This window comes from Bombina bombina, chromosome 5 (assembly GCF_027579735.1).
Source record: "Bombina bombina isolate aBomBom1 chromosome 5, aBomBom1.pri, whole genome shotgun sequence".
In the NCBI taxonomy this organism is placed as follows: domain Eukaryota; kingdom Metazoa; phylum Chordata; class Amphibia; order Anura; family Bombinatoridae; genus Bombina; species Bombina bombina.
This window is the reverse complement of record NC_069503.1, coordinates 294,238,240-294,262,002: the sequence shown is the minus strand read 5'-3', so window position 1 is coordinate 294,262,002 and position 23,763 is coordinate 294,238,240. Positions and strand designations below refer to the sequence as shown.

General features: G+C 41.5%; 1 protein-coding gene across 1 annotated transcript in view; it reads right to left on the bottom strand.

Annotated features, from left to right (window-relative positions):
* The window catches only part of VPS50 (VPS50 subunit of EARP/GARPII complex), a 994,344-nt gene that overhangs the window by 208,291 nt on the left and 762,290 nt on the right, over nucleotides 1-23,763 (bottom strand). The gene's annotated exons all lie outside the window — the stretch shown is intronic.

Below are 23,763 nucleotides of genomic sequence, written 5' to 3'. Positions count from 1 at the left end.
TAGTTCTCTTGGCTAGAGTGGAAATTGCTCCTTCCACCTTGAGCACTGTTTGCCAAGCCTCCTTGATAAAGTCTGCTATGGGAAACATCTTTTTAAACATAGGGGATGGAGAAAAAGGGATACCCGGTCTCTCCCATTCCTTAGCGATGATCTCAGTAACTCGGTCTGGTACAGGAAAAACCTCCACCAAGGAAGGTACATCAACATATTTGTTTAGCTTACTGGACTTCTTAGGATTAACTACGACCATGGTGTCGTTGTCGCCCAATGTAGCTAAAACCTCCTTGAGTAACAGACGGAGGTGTTCTAGCTTAAATCTGAAAGATACAACTTCAGTATCATCAGAAGGAATTACACTGTCAGAATCTGAGATTTCACCCTCAGATGCTACCGAAGTATCCTCCTCCTCAGGTATCTGGGAGGGGGCATTCGAAATAGCAACAACTGCGTCAGTAACCTCGCTTACTGAATGTTTATTTTTCCTCTTGCGCTTTCCCTGCAGCATGGGAAAAGCAGACAATGCATCAGAAACCGCAGAGGACATGAGAAGCGATAAGGAGTTAGAGAGGAAGCGCAGGGCACTGCATGTGTGGACGAAACAAGTTGGGACGCTTGAGGAGAAATCTGCGGCATATATTGAACATTGTCATTAGACTCCTGAACAGCATCCGCTTTGAAAAATGCTGGCTCAGAGAAAAGTCTATCCCTATAATTTAAAGTTCTCTAGATACATGAGGAACAGAAAGGGATTGGTGGTTCCACATTGGCATCAAAACACAAAGTGTTTGCAAAGCCTCTTGGTCCATTCTGACTCACAATGGATCAAATTATCAAATAAAAACCTTAACTTTTTAATAAAAACAGAAAAAAAACGTTACTGTCACTTTAAATTTGAAACCGTAACTTTTTTACTTTTGTATGCAGAATGAGCTAATTGACTACATAACTATTACAGATCACCTCTACACCTCAGCTTCTTTGCTAAGGTGCCTACCTGCCCTGTTGCACCGGGTCTTTACAATCCCTTTAGGCAAAAGATCCGGAACTCGGCAGAGGATAAAGTGAGCCGCTCCCCGGTCCTAGAAACGCACGCTTTAGACAATCATGCGTTCTTAAACAGACCCTGTAGTCTCTCTCCCTCCGGCACTCGGAAGTGAAGGAAAAGTGGCACGCAACACAGATTCCTGACTTCCATAGCTCCGCCCATCGTGGGCGTCTCAAAAAACAAACTAACAAAAAAAAAAAAAAAAACAGAACCTCCTGGTCGGCATTTTGTTCTTAAAGTCGAACCGCCGGGAGTAGTGAAACCACCTGAGCTTAAAATTCCTCAGCCCCAGTGCCTGCATCAAAGGCTGTCTCATAAGTCCTCTCCATGTATAGGAGAGTAGAAGTGTCCCTTTTTTATAAAGTGCCCCCACTCTGAGCCCTTTATATATGTGTACTGTTGAAATAAAGTGCCCACTTCCTTATTAACCCCAGAAATATTAAAGTCAGCACTTACCTCACAAATCTGCCAGACAGCAAGGCAGCTCACCAGGTTTGAGAGGTCCTCTCCCTCACATAGACCTGTGGAAAAAGAGGTAAAGACTGAGTAATGTTACTCAGGCTTTCAGAGTTAGGGCAGCATAAATTACATGGGAGGCGCAGTGAGAATTATGTCCCACAAGTTCCCATTGCTCTAAAGCCACCACTGCCCTACTGAAGAGACTGATGTGGATTACGGCTACACCCTAGGATAAAACAGCACAATCTTGCACTACTTAAAAAAAATTATAAAATCTTTCTTGAAGAATCTTTTACTAACACCTAACTTTACCACTTCCTGCTCTAACGTAGACAAAGAGAATGACTGGGGTGGGAGGTAAGGGAGGTGATATTTAACAGCTTTGCTGTGGTGCTCTTTGACGCCTCCTGCTGGGCAGGAGTGATATATTCCATTAGTAAATAGATTATCCGTGGTCTCATCATGTCATTAGAAAGAAATCAGATAAGGAGACACACAAGACAGGGCTGATAAATAAACAATTATTCTAGCAGAAGAGATAGCCAAGAGAGACAACACTTTCCAAGAAAGTAAATAATCCTCAAAGGATTGATACAAACCAGAGCCTGAATAAAACTGTGAATATTAGGAAATTAAGAAATCTTTCTAAGAAATAAACAGAAATAATCAAGATTTGTCCCTTCAAAAAATTGAGTAGACAAACTTAATCCAAACCATCATGAAGAGACTATAAAATCTTTGGAATTCTAAAAGAATGCCAAGAGAATTTAGGAAAAGAACACCATAAAAACATAATTTATGCTTACCTGATAAATTCCTTTCTTCTGTAGTGTGATCAGTCCACGGGTCATCATTACTTCTGGGATATTACTCCTCCCCAACAGGAAGTGCAAGAGGATTCACCCAGCAGAGCTGCATATAGCTCCTCCCCTCTACGTCACTCCCAGTCATTCGACCAAGGACCAACGAGAAAGGAAAAGCCAAGGGTGAAGTGGTGACTGGAGTATAAATTAAAAAATATTTACCTGCCTTAAAAACAGGGCGGGCCGTGGACTGATCACACTACAGAAGAAAGGAATTTATCAGGTAAGCATAAATTATGTTTTCTTCTGTTAAGTGTGATCAGTCCACGGGTCATCATTACTTCTGGGATACCAATACCAAAGCAAAAGTACACGGATGACGGGAGGGATAGGCAGGCTCTTTATACAGAAGGAACCACTGCCTGAAGAACCTTTCTCCCAAAAATAGCCTCCGATGAAGCAAAAGTGTCAAATTTGTAAAATTTGGAAAAAGTATGAAGCGAAGACCAAGTTGCAGCCTTGCAAATCTGTTCAACAGAGGCCTCATTCTTGAAGGCCCAAGTGGAAGCCACAGCTCTAGTAGAATGAGCTGTAATTCTTTCAGGAGGCTGCTGTCCAGCAGTCTCATAAGCTAAACGAATTATGCTACGAAGCCAAAAAGAAAGAGAGGTAGCAGAAGCTTTTTGACCTCTCCTCTGCCCAGAGTAAATGACAAACAGAGAAGACGTTTGTCGAAATTCCTTAGTTGCCTGTAAGTAAAATTTTAGAGCACGGACTACATCCAGGTTGTGCAGTAGACGTTCCTTCTTTGAAGAAGGATTTGGGCATAAGGAAGGAACAACAATCTCTTGATTGATATTCCTGTTAGTAACTACCTTAGGTAAGAACCCAGGTTTAGTACGCAGGACTACCTTATCCGAATGAAAAATCAAATAAGGAGAATCACAATGTAAGGCTGATAATTCAGAGACTCTTCGAGCCGAGGAAATAGCCATTAAAAATAGAACTTTCCAAGATAACAACTTTATATCAATGGAATGAAGGGGTTCAAACGGAACGCCCTGAAAAACATTAAGAACAAGGTTTAGACTCCATGGTGGAGCAACAGTTTTAAACACAGGCTTAATCCTGGTCAAAGCCTGACAAAAAGCCTGGACGTCAGGAACTTCTGACAGACGTTTGTGTAACAGAATGGACAGAGCTGAGATCTGTCCCTTTAATGAACTAGCAGATAAACCCTTTTCTAAACCTTCTTGTAGAAAAGACAATATCCTAGGAATCCTAACCTTACTCCAAGAGTAACCTTTGGATTCACACCAATATAGGTATTTACGCCATATCTTATGGTAAATCTTTCTGGTAACAGGTTTCCTAGCCTGTATTAAGGTATCAATAACTGACTCAGAAAACCCACGTCTTGATAAAATCAAGCGTTCAATTTCCAAGCAGTCAGCTTCAGAGAAGTTAGATTTTGATGTTTGAAGGGACCCTGTATCAGAAGGTCCTGTTTCAGAGGTAGAGACCAAGGTGGACAGGATGACATGTCCACCAGGTCTGCATACCAAGTCCTGCGTGGCCACGCAGGTGCTATTAGAATCACTGATGCTCTCTCTTGTTTGATTCTGGCAATCAATCGCGGAAGCAACGGGAAGGGTGGAAACACGTAAGCCATCCTGAAGTCCCAAGGTGCTGTCAGAGCATCTATCAGGACTGCTCCTGGATCCCTGGATCTGGACCCGTAACGAGGAAGCTTGGCGTTCTGTCGAGACGCCATGAGATCTATCTCTGGTTTGCCCCAACGTCGAAGTATTTGGGCAAAGACCTCCGGATGAAGTTCCCACTCCCCCGGATGAAAAGTCTGACGACTTAAGAAATCCGCCTCCCAGTTCTCCACTCCCGGGATGTGGATTGCTGACAGGTGGCAAGAGTGAGACTCTGCCCAGAGAATTATCTTTGATACTTCCATCATAGCTAGGGAGCTTCTTGTCCCTCCCTGATGGTTGATGTAAGCTACAGTCGTGATGTTGTCCGACTGAAACCTGATGAACCCCCGAGTTGTCAACTGGGGCCAAGCCAGGAGGGCATTGAGAACTGCTCTCAATTCCAGAATGTTTATTGGCAGGAGACTCTCCTCCTGACTCCATTGTCCCTGAGCCTTCAGAGAATTCCAGACGGCACCCCAACCTAGAAGGCTGGCGTCTGTTGTTACAATTGTCCAGTCTGGTCTGTTGATTGGCATCCCCCTGGACAGATGTGGCCGAGAAAGCCACCATAGAAGAGAATTTCTGGTCTCTTGATCCAGATTCAGAGAAGGGGATAAGTCTGAGTAATCCCCATTCCACTGACTTAGCATGCACAGTTGCAGTGGTCTGAGGTGTAAGCGTGCAAAGGGTACTATGTCCATTGCCGCTACCATTAAGCCGATTCCCTCCATGCATTGAGCCACTGACGGGTGTTGAATGGAATGAAGGGTGCGGCAAGCACTTTGAAGTCTTGTTAGCCTGTCCTCTGTCAGGTAAATCTTCATTTCTACAGAATCTATAAGAGTCCCCAGGAAGGGAACTCTTGTGAGTGGAACGAGTGAACTTTTCTTTTCGTTCACCTTCCATCCATGTGAACTTAGAAATGCCAGCACTAACTCTGTATGAGACTTGGCAGTTTGAAAGCTTGAAGCTTGTATCAGAATGTCGTCTAGGTATGGAGCTACCGAGATTCCCCGCGGTCTTAGTACCGCCAGAAGAGCACCCAGAACCTTTGTGAAGATTCTTGGAGCTGTAGCCAATCCGAATGGAAGAGCCACAAACTGGTAATGCCTGTCTAGGAAGGCAAACCTTAGGTACCGATAATGATCTTTGTGAATCGGTATGTGAAGGTAAGTATCTTTTAAATCTACAGTGGTCATGTACTGACCCTCTTGGATCATAGGTAAAATTGTCCGAATAGTCTCCATCTTGAACGATGGAACTCTTAGGAATTTGTTTAGGATCTTTAAGTCCAGGATTGGTCTGAAAGTTCCCTCTTTTTTGGGAACCACAAACAGATTTGAGTAAAACCCCTGTCCCTGTTCCGATCGTGGAACTGGATGGATTACTCCCATTAACAAGAGCTCTTGTACGCAGCGTAGAAACGCCTCTTTCTTTGTCTGGATTGTTGACAATCTTGACAGATGAAATCTCTCTCTTGGAGGAGAGTATTTGAAGTCCAGAAGGTATCCCTGAGATATTATCTCTAGCGCCCAGGGATCCTGAACATCTCTTGCCCAAGCCTGGGCGAAGAGAGAAAGTCTGCCCCCCACTAGATCCGATCCCGGATCGGGGGCCCTCAATTCATGCTGTCTTAGGGGCAGCAGCAGGTTTCCTAGTCTGCTTGCCCTTGTTCCAGGACTGGTTAGGTTTCCAGCCTTGTCTGTAGCGAGCAACAGCTCCTTCCTGTTTTGGTGCAGAGGAAGTTGATGCTGCTCCAGCTTTGAAATTACGAAAGGAACGAAAATTAGACTGTCTAGTCTTGGCTTTGGCTTTGTCCTGAGGCAGGGCATGGCCTTTACCTCCTGTAATGTCAGCGATAATCTCTTTCAACCCGGGCCCGAATAAGGTCTGCCCTTTGAAAGGTATATTAAGCAATTTAGACTTAGAAGTAACATCAGCTGACCAGGATTTTAGCCACAGCGCCCTGCGTGCCTGAATGGCGAATCCTGAATTCTTCGCCGTAAGTTTAGTAAGATGTACTACGGCCTCCGAAATGAATGAATTAGCTAGTTTAAGGACTCTAAGCCTGTCCGTAATGTCGTCCAGAGTAGCTGAACCAATGTTCTCTTCCAGAGACTCAATCCAGAATGCCGCTGCAGCCGTGATCGGCGCAATGCATGCAAGGGGTTGCAATATAAAACCTTGTTGAACAAACATTTTCTTAAGGTAACCCTCTAACTTTTTATCCATTGGATCTGAAAAAGCACAGCTATCCTCCACCGGGATAGTGGTACGCTTAGCTAAGGTAGAAACTGCTCCCTCCACCTTAGGGACCGTTTGCCATAAGTCCCTTGTGGTGGCGTCTATTTGGAAACATTTTTCTAAATATCGGAGGGGGTGAGAACGGCACACCGGGTCTATCCCACTCCTTAGTAACAATTTCAGTAAGTCTCTTAGGTATAGGAAAAACCTCAGTACTCGTCGGTACCGCAAAATATTTATCCAACCTACACATTTTCTCTGGTATTGCAACTGTGTTACAATCATTCAGAGCCGCTAACACCTCCCCTAGTAATACACTGAGGTTTTCCAGTTTAAATTTAAAATTTGAAATATCTGAATCCAGTCTGTTTGGATCAGAACCGTCACCCACAGAATGAAGTTCTCCGTCCTCATGTTCTGCCACCTGTGACGCAGTGTCTGACATGGCCCTAATATTATCAGCGCACTCTGTTCTCACCCCAGAGTGATCACGCTTACCTCTTAGTTCTGGTAATTTAGCCAAAACCTCAGTCATAACAGTAGCCATATCCTGTAATGTGATTTGTAATGGCCGCCCAGATGTACTCGGCGCTACAATATCACGCACCTCCCTCTGAGCGGGAGATGTAGGTACTGACACGTGAGGCGAGTTAGTCGGCATAACTCTCCCCTCGTTGTTTGGTGAAATTTGTTCAATTTGTACAGATTGACTTTTATATAAAGTAGCATCAATACAGTTAGTACATAAATTTCTATTGGGCTCCACTTTGGCATTGCAACAAATGACACAGGTATCATCCTCTGAATCAGACATGTTTAACACACTAGCAAATAAACTTGCAACTTGGAAATACAATTCAATTAGAATAATATTAAAACGTACTGTGCCTTTAAGAAGCACAGAAGATCTATGACAGTTGAAAATTAATAAATTGAAACAGTTATAGCCTCAATCCTTGTAAACAACACAACTTTAGCAAAGGTTTAATCCCATTAGCAAAGATAACAAATTCTGAAAGCAGGAAACAAATTACAGAATAAACGTTTTTTATCTCAGTCAAACTATAATTCTCACAGCTCTGCTGAGAGAAATTACCTCCCTCAAAATAAGTTTTGAAGACCCCTGAGCTCTGTAGAGATGAACCGGATCATGCAGGGAATACAATGAGTTGCTGACTGAAATATTTGATGCAGTAAAAGCGCCAAAAAAACGGCCCCTCCCCCTCACACACAGCAGTGAGGGAGAACAGAAACTGTCAGAAAAACAGATTAAGCAACTGCCAAGTGGAAAAATAGTGCCCAAACATTTATTCACTCAGTACCTCAGTAAATGAAAACGATTTTACATTCCAGCAAAAACGTTAAACATAATCTCTAGTTATTAAACAGCTTTATGTATTTCTTACAGTGTAATTCTAGTGAAGTACCATTCCCCAGAATACTGAAGTGTAAAGTATACATACATGACATTATATCGGTATGGCAGGATTTTCTCATCAATTCCATTGTCAGAAAATAAAAACTGCTACATACCTCTATGCAGATTCATCTGCCCGCTGTCCCCTGATCTGAAGTTTACCTCTCCTCAGATGGCCGAGAAACAGCAATATGATCTTAACTACTCCGGCTAAAATCATAACAAAAACTCTGGTAGATTCTTCTTCAAACTCTGCCAGAGAGATAATAACACACTCCGGTGCTATTTTAAAATAACAAACTTTTGATTGAAGATATAAAACTAAGTATAATCACCATAGTCCTCTCACACATCCTATCTAGTCGTTGGGTGCAAGAGAATGACTGGGAGTGACGTAGAGGGGAGGAGCTATATGCAGCTCTGCTGGGTGAATCCTCTTGCACTTCCTGTTGGGGAGGAGTAATATCCCAGAAGTAATGATGACCCGTGGACTGATCACACTTAACAGAAGAAATATAGGTTTTCCAAACCTGATAATACATGTTCCAGACTTATAAGCCTGCAACATAGTGAAAAAACTGAGTCAGAGAAAACCTCTATGACTAAACACTAATCAATTTCCATATCTACAAATTAGTAATTTGAGATCCAGATGGAAAAACAGCCCTTGCAACAAGAGGGCTGGCCAAGGATGGCAACTAGACATTCAGACAAGATCCATATACCAAACCTGTGAGGCCATGTTGATGCTATCAGAAACCCAAGAAATTGTTCCAATATGACCTTGAAGATCACCCCTGGAAGAAAAAAACAGAGGCAGAAACATGTAGCCAGGTTGCAAAACCAAGACACTACTAATGCATCCACCATCTCCACCTGAGGATCCCTGGACCTGAAAAGGTACCCTGGAAACTGATAAAACACATCTGTATAAAGATACCACTCTCCCGGACGTAAAGTCTGAAGGCTGAGATAATCTACCTCCAAAATGTCTAAACCTGAGATATGAATCGTAGAGAATAGAAAGGAGATGAATTCCATCTAAGAACGTATTCAAGATACTTCTCAATTGCTAAGGCACTGCGAGTCCCTACTGACGATTGACATATGCCACAGTAGTGAAAATGCCTGTCTGAAATCAAAAATGAAATGTTCTCGAAAAAGAGGCTAATCCTGAAAGAGCTCTGAAAATAGCACGGAGTTCTAAAATATCGATTGGTAACCTTGCCTCTTGAGGTTTCCAAACCTCTTGTGCTGTCAAAGACCTTCAGACAGCTCCCCAATCTGTAAGACTTGTATCCAATAAGAATTACAATCCAGGAAGGATAAACAAAAGGAGGCCCTCTGAAAAAAACAATGATAATCTAATTACTAAAAGGAAAAGCAACAAATTGGCAATGCTTACCTAAAAAAGAGAATCTCAAAAACCAAAAGTGGTCTGAATGAAATAAAATATGAGGATAAACGTCCTGTAAAATTGTGTGGACATGAAATGACCTTGCTGAACAAAAGGCATAATAGTCCTTATAGATGCCAACTTAAAAGTTGAGACTCTTACAAAACAATATAATGTTTTCAGATCCAAGATTGGACTGAATAAACCCTTCTTCTTTGGAACAAAGAATAGAATTGAATAGAAACCCATACCCTGTTCCTGCTAAAGAACTGGTATAATCACCCCTGAAAAAAATTCACAGAGTGTACTAAGAAAGAAAGAATCTTCCCATAGAAGGTGTCATTCTAAAAAATCTATTCAAAAACCCTAAGAATAATATAAATTGAGTTTCCAAAGACAATTTAGTCTGCTCCCCACCAGAAGGACTGGTTTGAGAACCGCACCTTCATGCAGTCTTAATAACTAGTAATTATATAGAAGGAAGGATACAAAAAAATGCTTTTCAGTGCTTGCACTCGGAGATAACCAAATCAGCAGCTGAAATAATAGTAGCTATTACCCAAATAAATGGTACACAATAAATTGACCTTAAAAGGCAAAAAGGGCTGTATTAACCCTGCCGGGATATGCATCTATGACCCTTGGATCTAGAACAAGCGTTTGTAGTCAGGACATTCACCAACTGATCTACATCACTGGACTAAAAGTAGGGCAGAAAGAAATCTAAACCTCCAGAAATAGTGGAGATAACAGAAATCAAACAAATTATTATCCTAACAAGATAGAGATAATAAAATATATTTGAAACCATAATAATAGATATAGTAAACATAATTAAATGAATACATCAGAAGTAAATAAACAGAGTTATATACTTGAGAATCTGAAACTGCTTATGCTAATTATTCAACAAAAAGTTGAGATAACTGTAATGTCAGACACAGATAAAGCTGAGCTAAAAATATAAACAGTATGTGAATATGCTCTGCTAAGGTTATATTCAAATTCCAAAGAATCCTGAAAATAAGTACCAATTTCCATAGAAATAGTAGCACAGTCCCAAGAGGGAATCAGGATAACGAGAATGAGTAAGTAAAAACAGTAAATGTAATTTTACATATAGAAAACATGATAAACAAATGCCACATAATTGAGCTGAAGAAAATAACAACAGCTTAATAATGAAAAAAAACACACTTAGCTTTTAGAATTGTGTTTCAGGGTATAATAGTTTCTACAGTAACATCAGCGTCAGGATCAGAATGAGACATCTCGCAAAATGTAACAGAAAAACACTCAATTTCCACAATGTAACAGTTTCAAGATAGTATGCTTTATTTTTTTTTTAAAACAAAAAAATAAAATAAAAACCCAGGAATAATAGCTTTCAAAAATTATGAAAACAGTGAGCAATAGAGGGAGAGGGGTAAAATAACAAAATTTTGGCGCCAAGAATGATGCATTACGCAAAAGGAATTTAAACATGTTTTGGCGCAAAACCAACACCAGGAAATGACGCAACTCGCATCAAAACAAACGCAACTTTGAGCCAAACAACTAGCGTCTACAAAGACGCAGGAAATAACTAAATTTGTGCCATCAAAGGCGTAACTTTGCAGCAAAAAATTTTTGCGCCAAGAATGAACAAATAACAGCATTTTGCGTCCTCGCGAGCCTAGATTTGCCCGCGAAAAAAATTGAAAAACAAGTCGAATTTAGAAAAAGACTGAAAACCCCAGGTAAGAAAAAAGTTTAAATAAACTTTCCTAAACATGATTCCTATAATGAAACTGTTAAGACTGCAAAAGGGAAATAAACATAGACCTGACTCATGGCAAATATAAGTAAAATACATATATTTAAACCTTTATATTAATACATAAAGCACCAAACCATAGCTGAGAGTGTCTTAAACAATGATACATACTTACCAAAAGACACCCATCCACATATAGCAGATAGCCAAACCAGTACTGAAAACTATTAGCAGAGGTAATGGTATATAAGAGTATATCGTCGATCTGAAAAGGGAGGTAGGAGATGAATCCCTACAACCGATAACAGAGAACCCTTGAAAAGATTTCCCGTGAGAAAAACCATAAAATCAATAGGCAATACTCTCTTCACATCCCTCTGACAAACACTGTACTCTGAGAGGAATTGGGCTTCAGAATGCTTAGAAGCACTTATCATAGAAGAAATCATAAAAATCAAGCACAAACGTACTTCACCACCTCCATAGGAGGCAAAGTTTGTAAAACTGAGTTGTGGGTGTGGTGGGAAGTGTATTTATAGGCATTTTGAGGTTTGGGAAACTTTGCCCCCTCCTGGTAGGAATGTATATCCCATACGTCACTAGCTCATGGACTCTTGCCAATTACATGAAAGAAATTAAATGTATTCTTTTACAGTTGTATTCAAAAAATATAAAATGTACAGAATTTTTTTTTTTGTAGGATAATTCCCCTCCTGACCACTAGGAATAGACATGACACACACCAACATGCCAATGTTTTAAATTCCTCCCACTTTCCATGATTCTCAGTCATATATATAGCTGAGTAGATGAGGGAAAAAAGGAAAAGAGAAAAGACAAAGCGTGGTAAAGAAGTTCCGCCACCTGAACAAAAAGAAAGGGTGGGGCTTGTGTACCCTCACCATCGTGAAAGAAATTAATTTATCAGGTAAACATAAATTTTATTTTCTTTTATCAGATGGTAAGAGTCCACGAGACATTACCTGGAATCAATACCAAATCCATGAAGTCCATAAGACCACCGTGAATAGGAGGGAAAACAGCGAAGCCAGGATGTTACTATTCAGGCACTACGGCCTGCAGAACTTTCCTTAAGGACACAACTTCAGTGTGCTCAATTGTTTCATGATGGAATAATTCCATCATTGGTTCTTAAGGGGTTAAAAGAGCAGGCTCAGAAGAAGCATACCCATTTAAGTGATACAACTTAGAAAACAAAAGTGTGCAAAGAAGACCAATTAACTGCCTTACAAATCTTATCAATAGAAGCCTTTTTTTACGAAAGGCCCAAGAACTAGCAACTGCTCTAGTAGAATGAGCTTGGGCGGAGTTTTCCCTGTGACAAATAAGTCTTTCAAATTAAAGCTTTAAACCAAGCTGCAAAAGTAACAGCCACTGCCTTCTGACCTTTGTGAAGCCCGGAAAAATTAACAAAAAAGAGAAGAGGAATGCCTTAAATCTTTTGTGGCCTCCACATAATATTTGAGAGTTCTTACATCATCCACGTTGTAAAGAAGAGTCTTAGAATTCTTAGGTGCTGGACAAAAAGGATCAAACCACAATTTCCAGATTGATAGTATCTGTAGAAAAAAATAGCTAGTGCGAAGAACAGCCTTATCCTGATGAAAACTCAGAAAAGGAGGTTTGTATGACAAAGCTGAAAGCTCAGAGACCCTTCTAGCTGAAGAAATAGCTAGACGAAAAAGTAACCTTCCAAGATAAAAGCTGAAGGTCTAAACCACACATTGGGGCCTATTTATGAAAGGCCTGTCGGACATGATCCGACATTGCGGATCATGTCCGACAGACCTCGCTGAATGCGGAGAGCAATACGCTCTCCGCATTCAGCATTGCACCAACAGCTCTTGTGAACTGCTGGTGCAACGCCGCCCCCTGCAGATTTGCGGCCAATCGGCCACTAGCAGGGGGGTGTCAATCGTATTTGATGGGGTTGAATTGCTGCGCTGTCTGCCCGCCTCCTCAAAGCAGACGGACAGGTTAGGGAGCAGCTGTCTTTAGACCGCTGCTCCATAACGTGTTTCTGGCGAGTCTGAAGGCTCGCCAGAAACACGGGCCCTCAAGCGCCATAAGGAGTTTGATAAATGGGCCCCATTGGCTTAAAAGAAGGAGTTTGAAGAACCCTCAAAACCAGATTATGATTCCAAGGAGAAGAAACTAGACAAATAACTGGTTTAATTCACATCAGAACCTAAAGAAAGGCCTGAAAGTCTGGAAATGTAGCAATTTTCTTATGAAACAAAACAAAAAAAGCTGAACTGGCTAATAAAACTTTATCTATCTTCCTGCTGGAACTGATGAACTCTAGGAATTCTAAAAGAATTCCAATGGTAACCTTGGAGAGATGAACATGCAAAAAAGGTTTTTAAGATGTTATAATAAATACGTCTGGTAACAGGGTATCAATATGTCTCCGAGACAGAATTAAATGATCAATTGTCATGCTGTCAAATTCAGAGTTCTGAGATCTTGACAGAAGAATGGGCTTTGGGGGAGAAGATTCTTTCTTAGAGGAAGCCTCCAAGGCAGGCACGAGGACATCTGCACCAGATTGGCAAACCAAATCCTGCGAGGCCACGCTGGAGCAATAAGAATTGCTAAGGATTGATTCTGTTCGAACGATGTAAATCAGGTAAAATGAGCAAGGGGCAACTAGGCAATATATAAGGCTCGGCCAAGGGTCTTGAGACCTTGCACAACACTGAAGCAGTTTGTGATTCAAATAAGAAGTCATGAGATCTAACTCCAAATTTGGTTGAAAACTTCCCAAATCAGAAACCATTCCCCTGGGTGAAGAGTCTGCCTCCCAATAATTCACACCACGAATGTGAATGGCAGAAATCCTGGAATGATGGCGCTCTGCACAAATGATGATGCAGCACACTTCCCTCATCACTAAGGAACTGTGAGTTCCTCACAGATGATTGCCATAAAGCTCCCTTACCCTCAGTGACTGTGGCAATAATATGGATACATATGTTTAAAGGGACACTGAACCCAATTTTTTTCTTTCGTGATTCAGATAGATAGAGCATGCAATTTTAAGCAGCTTTCTAATTTACTCCTATTATCAATTTTTATTCGTTCACTTGCTATCTTTATTTGAAAAAGAAGGCATCTAAGCTTGTTTTTTTGTTTCAGTACTCTGGACAGCACTTTTTTTTATTGGTGGATGAATTTATCCACCAATCAGCAAGAATAACCCATGTTATTCACCAAAAATGGGCCGGCATCTAAACTTACATTCTTGTATTTCAAATAAAGATACCAAGAGAAGGAAGAAAATTTGATAATAGGAGTAAATTAGAAAGTTGCTTAAAATTGCATGCTCTATCTGAATCACGAAAGACAAAATTTGGGTTCAGTGTCCCTTTAAGGCTTTTTTGGTGTGAAGTCTTACAGTGTGCATGTTTGTGTTATCCTGGTGCTAGAGGTCCTGGACGGACTTAATAATAGCAAGCAGTCCAGGGTCACACAGAGTTTCACCCTGTAAAGGGAAAGAAAGCAGTATGCACTTAGAAACCACATAAGTAGACCAAGACTTAAGCCACAAAACTTGCCTAATGTAGCCTTCTTAGAATTAATACAAATCAATTCCACTGCTGTATCACAAATAAAGGAATTTGCTATTCTCAGGAGAATAATACGATCCTGAATCTAAACCAGAGTAGTTTCCTCAGAAACAAGATCTGAGAGATTATTATACCAAACAGCAGTGGTAGCGACACAGGCTACACTGATTTCAGGTCTAAACATAAAACCTGCAAACTGAAAGGATTGCCAATAAAAACCTTCAAGTTTTCTGTCTAATGGATCCTTACAATAAGAACTATCCTTCAAAGGAACAGTGGTACGCCTGGCCAAAGTGGAATTAGCTGCATCGACCTTAGGGACATTTTCTCAATTCTCTGTATTAGCAGAAGGGAGAAGAAATATAGATTTAAATTTGGTAGATGGAGCAAAAGGAGTACACCTGGCTTCTGTCATTCCTTAGTTTCAGAAACTGAATCAGACACAGGAAAAGAGGAAAGGATGCTGAGGAGCCTTCTTAAAAAAATTGTCAATCCTCTAAAAATGTTGCGTGAATGGTTGCAGGACAATCCTCTACTTTTAAAGCAATTCAAATTTTCTGCAATAAGGTATGAACATGCTTAAGCCTGAAATCAAAGGACACATTCTCTGTCACAGCAGCATGATCCTGAGACTCAGAGAGGCTATCCTCAGAATAAAAATCTTCAGAGTCAGAGACACCCCTATCATTAATGGGTAACAGAGTGGCTGCTCCTAAGGGAAGTCCCTGATGAGCTAAAGACCAAAGAAGGACCACCTTTAAATCCTTGTAAATGTTTGCGCTTAACATCTGGGGGCGAACAAACTAAAACCTCAACTTTTATAACCCGTGCACACTCTGAAGCAATACAAAGCTGAGCAGGGACACACACCTGGGAATCCTTACAAAGCAAACACAAACTAGAAAGGGTTACAGTAACAGAGAATCTGTGCTATAAACTGCTAGTATATATGGTATAAGGTGTATAAATATATGTCCCCATACAATTTGAAGCATGTGAACATGTTCATACTAAAAGCTGATGGGCTATGAAGGTGCAGGTACTTACCTCTGAGCACCTCTGTCCACTGTGCTTACCTCAGCTTCAGCAACTTGCTTCCAGTAGATGATCCCAGTCTAGGCAGTGCGAGCATGATGCCAAGGATCTAAATCAGTATCATCATCTAAAATCAGGAGATTGGTGGACAAATCCACATTTAACCTGGGGAGGGCTGTGGATTCACAAGGAGCAGCTCACTGTAGACCAGGGCATTGGTGGACAAGTCCACATTTCACCAGGAAGGCCTGCAACATTTTTTCAATGAGAAAAGACCTTTTACTGCCTGTCTGATAATTCCTTGTCTGCCTCTCTTAAATAATCAGGCCTCAGTCAGGCTAGAGGATCCACTTTCAAATGATGAATAGATCTTGCACTTCACTTTCACCTCACTCCTCATCAAGGAGGCAAAAGAAAATGACTGAGGATCATGGGAAGTGGGAGGGATTTAAAGCTCTGATATGTTGGAATGTCTTTTGCTTCCTACTAGTGGTCAGGAGGGGAATATTCCACTATGCAATGACTCGTGGACTCTCACCATCTGATGAAAGAAATAGAAATGACTAATTTTGTTTTCTATTCTTATAGCTGATTTACATGTAATAGATCAAACACTTTCTTAATTGCACATTTTATGCAAAAGATGCAATCAATTTATGTATCCTGTTTTAAATTTACAAGTAATCTTACATTTTTGTATTAATGATAATACGTTATGGCATATGTGAATATAGATTGACAGACCCCAAACTTTTTCTTTCATTATTCAGATAAAAAAACATAATTTATGCTTACCTGATAAATTCCTTTCTTCTGTTGTGTGATCAGTCCACGGGTCATCATTACTTCTGGGATATAACTCCTCCCCAACAGGAAATGCAAGAGGATTCACCCAGCAGAGCTGCATATAGCTCCTCCCCTCTACGTCACTCCCAGTCATTCGACCAAGAATCAACGAGAAAGGAGAAACCAAGGGTGAAGTGGTGACTGGAGTATAATTTAAAAGATATTTACCTGCCTTAAAAAACAGGGCGGGCCGTGGACTGATCACACAACAGAAGAAAGGAATTTATCAGGTAAGCATAAATTATGTTTTCTTCTGTTATGTGTGATCAGTCCACGGGTCATCATTACTTCTGGGATACCAATACCAAAGCAAAAGTACACGGATGACGGGAGGGATAGGCAGGCTCATTATACAGAAGGAACCACTGCCTGAAGAACCTTTCTCCCAAAAATAGCCTCCGAAGAAGCAAAAGTGTCAAATTTGTAAAATTTGGAAAAAGTATGAAGCGAAGACCAAGTTGCAGCCTTGCAAATCTGTTCAACAGAGGCCTCATTCTTAAAGGCCCAAGTGGAAGCCACAGCTCTAGTAGAATGAGCTGTAATTCTTTCAGGAGGCTGCTGTCCAGCAGTCTCATAGGCTAAACGAATTATGCTACGAAGCCAGAAGGAGAGAGAGGTAGCCGAAGCCTTATGACCTCTCCTCTGACCAGAGTACACGACAAACAGGGAAGACGTTTGTCGAAAATCCTTAGTTGCCTGCAAGTAGAACTTGAGGGCACGAACTACATCCAGATTGTGTAGAAGACGTTCCTTCTTTGAAGAAGGATTCGGGCACAGGGAAGGCACCACGATCTCTTGATTGATGTTCCTGTTAGTGACTACCTTAGGTAAGAACCCAGGTTTTGTACGCAGAACTACCTTATCTGAATGAAAAATCAAATAAGGAGAATCACAATGTAAAGCTGATAACTCAGAGACTCTCCGAGCCGAAGAAATAGCCATTAAAAATAACACTTTCCAAGATAACAACTTTATATCAATGGAATGAAGGGGTTCAAACGGAACTCCTTGTAGAACGTTAAGAACAAGGTTTAAACTCCATGGCGGAGCAACAGTTTTAAACACAGGCTTGATCCTAGCTAAAGCCTGACAAAAGGCCTGGACGTCTGGATTTTCTGACAGACGCCTGTGTAACAAGATGGACAGAGCTGAGATCTGTCCCTTTAATGAGCTAGCCGATAAACCCTTTTCTAAACCTTCTTGTAGAAAGGACAATATCCTAGGAATCCTAACCTTACTCCAGGAGTAACCTTTGGATTCGCACCAGTATAGGTATTTACGCCATATCTTATGGTAAATCCTTCTGGTAACAGGCTTCCTAGCCTGTATCAGGGTATCAATAACCGACTCAGAAAAACCACGTTTTGATAAAATCAAGCGTTCAATTTCCAAGCAGTCAGCTTCAGAGAAGTTAGATTTTGATGTTCGAATGGACCCTGTATCAGAAGGTCCTGTCTTAGAGGTAGAGACCAAGGCGGACAGGATGACATGTCCACTAGATCTGCATACCAAGTCCTGCGTGGCCATGCAGGCGCTATTAGAATCACTGATGCTCTCTCCTGTTTGATTTTGGCAATCAATCGAGGAAGCAGCGGGAAGGGTGGAAACACATAAGCCATCCCGAAGTTCCAAGGTGCTGTCAAAGCATCTATCAGAACCGCTCCCGGATCCCTGGATCTGGACCCGTAGCGAGGAAGTTTGGCGTTCTGGCGAGACGCCATGAGATCTATCTCTGGTTTGCCCCAACTTCGAAGTATTTGGGCAAAGACCTCCGGATGAAGTTCCCACTCCCCCGGATGAAAAGTCTGGCGACTCAAGAAATCCGCCTCCCAGTTCTCCACTCCCGGGATGTGGATTGCTGACAGGTGGCAAGAGTGAGACTCTGCCCAGCGAATTATCTTTGATACTTCCATCATTGCTAGGGAGCTTCTTGTCCCTCCTTGATGGTTGATGTAAGCTACAGTCGTGATGTTGTCCGACTGAAACCTGATGAACCCCCGAGTTTTTAACTGGGGCCAAGCCAGAAGGGCATTGAGAACTGCTCTCAATTCCAGAATGTTTATTGGCAGGAGACTTTCCTCCTGATTCCATTGTCCCTGAGCCTTCAGAGAATTCCAGACAGCGCCCCAACCTAGTAGGCTGGCGTCTGTTGTTACAATTGTCCAGTCCGGCCTGCTGAATGGCATCCCCCTGGACAGATGTGGCCGAGAAAGCCACCATAGAAGAGAGTTTCTGGTCTCTTGATCCAGATTCAGAGTAGGGGACAAGTCTGAGTAATCCCCATTCCACTGACTCAGCATGCACAATTGCAGCGGTCTGAGATGTAGACGTGCAAAGGGTACTATGTCCATTGCTGCTACCATTAAGCCGATCACCTCCATGCATTGAGCTACTGACGGGAGTTGAATGGAATGAAGGACACGGCATGCATTTAGAAGCTTTGTTAATCTGTCTTCTGTCAGATAAATCTTCATTTCTACAGAATCTATAAGAGTCCCCAAGAATGGAACTCTTGTGAGAGGAAAGAGAGAACTCTTCTTTTCGTTCACTTTCCATCCATGCGACCTTAGAAATGCCAGAACTAACTCTGTATGAGACTTGGCAGTTTGAAAGCTTGAAGCTTGTATCAGAATGTTGTCTAGGTACGGAGCTACCGAAATTCCTCGCGGTCTTAGTACCGCCAGAAGGGCACCCAGAACCTTTGTGAAGATTCTTGGAGCCGTAGCCAATCCGAATGGAAGAGCTACAAACTGGTAATGCCTGTCTAAGAAGGCAAACCTTAGATACCGGTAATGATCTTTGTGAATCGGTATGTGAAGGTAAGCATCCTTTAAATCCACTGTGGTCATGTACTGACCCTTTTGGATCATGGGTAAGATTGTCCGAATAGTTTCCATTTTGAACGATGGAACTCTTAGGAATTTGTTTAGGATCTTTAAATCCAAGATTGGCCTGAAAGTTCCCTCTTTTTTGGGAACCACAAACAGGTTTGAGTAAAACCCTTGTCCTTGTTCCGACCGCGGAACCGGATGGATCACTCCCATTAATAACAGATCTTGTACACAGCGTAGAAACGCTTCTTTCTTTATCTGGTTTGTTGACAACCTTGACAGATGAAATCTCCCTCTTGGGGGAGAGAATTTGAAGTCTAGAAGGTATCCCTGAGATATGATCTCTAGCGCCCAGGGATCCTGAACATCTCTTGCCCAAGCCTGGGCGAAGAGAGAGAGTCTGCCCCCCACTAGATCCGGTCCCGGATCGGGGGCCCTCGATTCATGCTGTCTTTGGGGCAGCAGCAGGTTTCCTGGCCTGCTTGCCCTTGTTCCAGGACTGGTTAGGTTTCCAGCCTTGTCTGTAACGAGCAACAGCTCCTTCCTGTTTTGGTGCAGTGGAAGTTGGTGCTGCTCCTGCTTTGAAATTCCGAAAGGGACGAAAATTAGACTGTCTAGCCTTAGCTTTGGCTTTGTCTTGAGGCAGGGCGTGGCCCTTACCTCCTGTAATGTCAGCGATAATTTCTTTCAAACCGGGCCCAAATAAAGTTTGCCCCTTGAAAGGTATATTAAGTAATTTGGACTTAGAAGTTACATCAGCTGACCAGGATTTTAGCCACAGCGCCCTACGTGCCTGAATGGCGAATCCTGAGTTCTTAGCCGTAAGTTTGGTTAAATGTACTACGGCCTCCGAAATGAATGAATTAGCTAGTTTAAGGACTCTAAGCCTGTCCGTAATGTCGTCCAGCGTAGCTGAACTAAGGTTCTCTTCCAGAGACTCAATCCAAAATGCTGCCGCAGCCGTAATCGGCGCGATGCATGCAAGGGGTTGCAATATAAAACCTTGTTGAACAAACATTTTCTTAAGGTAACCCTCTAATTTTTTATCCATTGGATCTGAAAAAGCACAGCTATCCTCCACCGGGATAGTGGTACGCTTAGCTAAAGTAGAAACTGCTCCCTCCACCTTAGGTACCGTTTGCCATAAGTCCCGTGTGGTGGCGTCTATTGGAAACATCTTTCTAAATATTGGAGGGGGTGAGAACGGCACACCGGGTCTATCCCACTCCTTAGTAACAATTTCAGTTAGTCTCTTAGGTATAGGAAAAACGTCAGTACTCGCCGGTACCGCAAAGTATTTATCCAACCTACACAATTTCTCTGGTATTGCAACAGTGTTACAATCATTAAGAGCCGCTAAAACCTCCCCTAGTAATACACGGAGGTTCTCCAATTTAAATTTAAAATTTGAAATATCTGAATCCAATCTGTTTGGATCAGAACCGTCACCCACAGAATGAAGCTCTCCGTCCTCATGCTCTGCAAGCTGTGACGCAGTATCAGACATGGCCCTAGTATTATCAGCGCACTCTGTTCTCACCCCAGAGTGATCACGCTTGCCTCTTAGTTCTGGTAATTTAGCCAAAACTTCAGTCATAACAGTAGCCATATCTTGTAATGTTATCTGTAATGGCCGCCCAGATGTACTAGGCGCCACAATATCACGCACCTCCCGGGCGGGAGATGCAGGTACTGACACGTGAGGCGAGTTAGTCGGCATAACTCTCCCCTCGCTGTTTGGTGAAATTTGTTCAATTTGTACAGATTGGCTTTTATTTAAAGTAGCATCAATACAGTTAGTACATAAATTTCTATTGGGCTCCACCTTGGCATTGGAACAAATGACACAGGTATCTTCCTCTGAATCAGACATGTTTAACACACTAGCAATAAACTTGCAACTTGGTTACAATCTTATTTAACAAAAACGTACTGTGCCTCAAAGAAGCACTAAACGATTAAATGACAGTTGAAATAATGAACTGAAAAACAGTTATAGCATCAATCCTTGAAAACAACACAACTTTTAGCAAAGGTTTGTTCCCATTAGTAAAGTAACAATAATTAAATTTGAAACATAAAAATTACAGAGCAACGTTTTTAATCACAGTCAATATATAAGTCTCACAGCTCTGCTGAGAGAATCTACCTCCCTCCAAAGAAGTTTGAAGACCCCTGAGTTCTGTTAGAGATGAACCGGATCATGCAGGAAATACAAGAGTAACTGACTGGAAATTTTTGATGCGTAGCAAAGAGCGCCAAAAACGGCCCCTCCCCCTCACACACAGCAGTGAGAGAGAAACGAAACTGTCACAATTAAAACAAGCAACTGCCAAGTGGAAAAATAATGCCCAAACATTTATTCACTCAGTACCTCAGAAAATGCAAACGATTCTACATTCCAGCAAAAACGTTTAACATAATAAATACCTATTAAAAGGTTTAATGTACTTTTAACAGAGTAATTCCAGTGAAATACCATCCCCAGAATACTGAAGTGTAGAGTATACATACATGTCATTATAACGGTATGGCAGGATTTTCTCATCAATTCCATTCAGAAAATAAAAACTGCTACATACCTCAATGCAGATTCATCTGCCCGCTGTCCCCTGATCTGAAGCTTTTACCTCCCTCAGATGGCCGAGAAACAGCAATATGATCTTAACTACTCCGGTTAAAATCATAGTAAAAAACTCTGGTAGATTCTTCTTCAAACTCTGCCAGAGAGGTAATAACACGCTCCGGTGCTATTGTAAAATAAACTTTTGATTGAAGTTATAAAAACTAAGTATAATCACCATAGTCCTCTCACACATCCTATCTAGTCGTTGGGTGCAAGAGAATGACTGGGAGTGACGTAGAGGGGAGGAGCTATATGCAGCTCTGCTGGGTGAATCCTCTTGCATTTCCTGTTGGGGAGGAGTTATATCCCAGAAGTAATGATGACCCGTGGACTGATCACACATAACAGAAGAAATATAATTTTAAATAAGTTTCCAAGTTACTTATATTATTCAAATTTGCACATGCTTGAAGCACTACATGACAGGAAATGGTGCTGCCATCTAGCGCTCTTTCTAATATATAACATTGTTGCAAAACTGCTGCCATATAGTGCTATGTCTGCATCATGAAAGAAAATGTGTTAAGCCAATATCAGTTTGTTTAGTAATATGCCATATAATGCATTATTTTATAGAAAGTACTTTTCTTTCTTTGTCGCATTTTTAAGTCCCTTTAAAAATTAGTTCAATCTACCACATTGAAACTTAAAAATCCTTTAAAAAAAACTAGTGCAAGTGAACAGTTATGAATGTTTTGCTTGCAGAAAAAAAAAAAAAACCTACAAAATATTTACTGGATCTCTTGTCCTGCTCCAGTGGGGAAGATACGCCGCTGTCAGACTCAGCACTAAGGCCCCATGTAATAACTAGTGCATGCACAATATTACCAGACATAGAACATGACCGCTCTCAATCGGGGTGAGCAAGGATGCATTCACCATCCACAATTATTAATGCTCATTATTTTTTTTGTGCATCCCCACTCACTGCTCTTGTGCAACTAATCCCACAAGAGCAGGGGTTGTCATTCACCCCAGACGGAGACCCCCCCACTGCAGGGGGAAAAGGATACTGAAATCTTAGTTTTAAATGAAGAAATAACCAGATCTATTTCATCTTTTTCTTTCTCAAAGTAAAGAATTGATTTTATTATTTAGGGCTCCATGTACAAAGCAACAAATTCTGCTATGGAGCCCTTTGCGGGGCAGGATGCTTTCCGCAATATAAGAACATTAGTTCAGGGTGATTGACAGGTCCTGCTTTCGCACAATTGGTCAAGCACAAGCAGAAAGCGATGCAGCACAAACAAGTGCTTGTGCAATAGCACATATGGGCAGCGGACATACAGCTGCCCTTTTGTCTGTCAGCAGCTGAGTACTTGAGGCCCATCGTAAATAAAATGTCCCTTTAATACATTCAGAGCAAGAACTAGTGTACATCACAATAAATAGCATGATTATATAAAATTAAGAGGTTTTCCTTCAGAAAAAACCCTCAAAGAACAATGATGTAATTTACAGAGCTACCGGTCTTTAAAGGGAATTATACCTAAACATTTCATAAAAAGTATTAGCTACTAGTTTCAGTTTAGAAGTTTAATAATTTAACTTCCTCCAGCCTCCAGACTAAAACACAAAATCCTGATTCTGACATACAAGGCCCTCAATAACACAGCTCCCCTCTATATGTCAGACCTGACCTCGTCTCCAGACACTTTCCCTCCCATCCCCTTCACTCTGCTCATGACCTCCTTCTCTCTTGTTACCTCCTTACATTCCCACCTACAGGACCTCTCTAGATTGGCCCCTATTTTGTGGAACTCTCTGCCTCGCTATACAAAAATCTCCCCTAGTTTTCAAAGTTTCAAGTGCTCCCTAAAGACGAGCCCAGCTGTTTTGTAGATCACCTTGATGAGTGCTGATTTCGGGCCCTCTACACATTTGTCACATATTAATGCTACCTATGTTTATAGCGCTGCAGAATCGCTGCTCTACAAATAACTGAAATTAATAAAACTGCTAGATAGAAATGTTTTGAGTACAATGTCCCATATCATTGCACAACAAAACCA